Source organism: Chrysochloris asiatica, unplaced genomic scaffold (assembly GCF_000296735.1).
Source record: "Chrysochloris asiatica unplaced genomic scaffold, ChrAsi1.0 scaffold00069, whole genome shotgun sequence".
Taxonomy (NCBI): Eukaryota; Metazoa; Chordata; class Mammalia; order Afrosoricida; family Chrysochloridae; genus Chrysochloris; species Chrysochloris asiatica.
Genome location: NW_006408587.1, coordinates 12,170,427 through 12,172,976, shown reverse-complemented (window position 1 = coordinate 12,172,976; position 2,550 = coordinate 12,170,427).

Below are 2,550 nucleotides of genomic sequence, written 5' to 3'. Positions count from 1 at the left end.
GAGTTAGAAAAGCAAAAAGGAAGACCCCACTCAGTATTTGTCTAGCTGAAAGAATTGAAGAAAAAATTCAAGCCAGGACTTACAGTTCTTAAAGATTCTATGGGTAAAATATTGAATCATGCAGAAAGCATCAAAAGAAGATGCAAGGTCTATACAGAGTCACTATACCAAAGAGAAGTGGTTGATGGTCAGCCATTTTTTAAGAGGTGGTCAGCCATTTTTTAAGGTGGGATCAAGTACCAATGGCATTGAAGGAAGAATTTCAAACTGCACTGAAGACATTGGCAAAAAAACAAATCTCCAGGAATTGATGGAATACACATTGAAATATTTCAACAAACTGAGTTAGCACTGGGAGGTATTCACTTATTTATGTGAATAAATTTGAAATGCAGTTACCTGGCCAACCAATTGAAAGAGATCCCTATTTGTGCCTATTTCAAAGAGAGGTGACAAATGAAACAGAATTCAGAAATCATTGAACAATATCATTAATATCACATTCATGTAAAAAATTTCAGACTATAACTTAGAAAGGATTGCAACTGTGTATTTAGAAGGAATTGCTAGAAATTCAAGTCAGATTCAGAAGCAGGATATCATTTCTGACATTAGATGGATCTTTGCTGACAACAGAGAAAATGAGAAAAAAAATGTTTACTTGTGCTTTGTTGACTATTGAAAGGCTTTCAACTCTGTGGATTGTGACAAGCTACGAAAAAACATTGCAAATAATAGGTATTCCAGAATACTTATTTACACTCATGAGGAACCTGTACATAGATCTGGAAATAGTCCTTGGAACAGAACAAGGAGATAAGATACTAAATGGTTTTAAATCAGGAGAGTTTTACAAAAGGGTTGTATCTTTTCACCACACTTATTCAATCTGTATGTAAAGGAAATAATCTGAGAAGCTGGAGTACATGAAGAAAAACATGGCTCAGGATCAAAGGAAGTCTCCTTAACAACCTGTGATATGCATATGATACAACCTTGCTAGATGGAAACGAAGAGGACTTAAAATACTCATGAGGATCAAAGACCATAGCTTTCAGCATGGATTCCATCTCAATGTAAAGAAAGTAAAACTCCTCACAGCTGGATCAATATATAACATCATGATAAATGGAGAAAAGATTGAAGTTGTAAGATTTCATTTTGTTGGGATCCACAACAAAATATCATTAGGCAAAAGAAGCTCTGGTAGTGTCGTGGTTAAGAGTCAAGCTGCTTACCCTCAAAGTCAGCAGTTCGAAACTACCAGCCATTCTCCTGGAAAAAGATGAGACTTTCACTCCCATAAAGATGTACAGCCTTGGAAACCCTAAGGTTGCTACAAGTCAGAAATGATTCCATGGCACACCACATCACCATGGCAAAATACTGAACGATGCAGAAAGTATCAACGAAAGATAGAAGGAATACACAAGTCACTGTACCAAAGAGAAATGATTGATGTTCAACAATTTTAAGAAGTAGCATACGATCAAGAACCATTTGAACTGAAGGAAGAAGTCCAGGGTGCACTGAAGGAATTGATAATGAACAGGGTTCCAGGAATCAATGGAATACAAATTGAAATCTTTCAATGAACTGATGCAACACTGGAGGCACTCATTCACCAAAGCCAAGACTCACTCACCAATGCCAAGACCTGGCCAACTGATTGAAAGAAATACATAACTGTGCCCATTCCAAAGAGGGGTGACCCAATGGGAAGTTGAAATCATTGGACAGTATCCTTATTATCACATGCTAGTAAAATGTTGCTGAAGATAATTCAAAAACAGCTGCTACAGTACAGTGACAGGGCACTACCATAAATTCAAGTTGGATTCAGAGGAGGACATGGAATGAAGGCTATCATTGCTGATGTCAGATGGATCTTAGCAGAAGCAGAGGATAACAAATGTTTTAGCCTGCGCTTTGTTGACTATACAAAGGCTTTTGACTGTGTGGATGATGACAAGGTATATATTATATTGTAAAGAATGCATATTCCAGAACATTTAATTGTTTTAATGAAGAATCTGTACTTAGACCAAGAAGCAGTCATTCAAACAGAACAAGGGAACCCTGTATTTGTTTAAAATCAGGAAGGTTGTTCATCAGCATTGTATTCCTTCACCATAATTATTCAGTCTTTATGGTGAGTGGATAATCTGAGAAATTAGATTATATGAAGAACATGGCATCAGGATTTGAAGATCAAAGACTTCGGTATGGTTGTGTTGTTGTTGGTGTTAGGTGCCATAGAGAGAGTACTGACCCGTAGCAACCCCATGCACAACAGAACAAAACATTGTCCGGTCGTAGGCCAACCTCACAATTGTTGCCATGCTTGAGCCCATTGATGCTGCCACTTTGTCAATCCATCTCGATGGGGGTCTTCCTCTTTTTCTCTGACCCTCCACCTTACCAAACATGATATTGTTCTCCAGCAACTCATCCCTCCTGACAATATGTCCGAAGTTGACTATCCTGACCTCCCAGGAACACTCTGGCTGCACTTCTTGCAATACCGATCCATTTGTTCTTTTGGCAGCC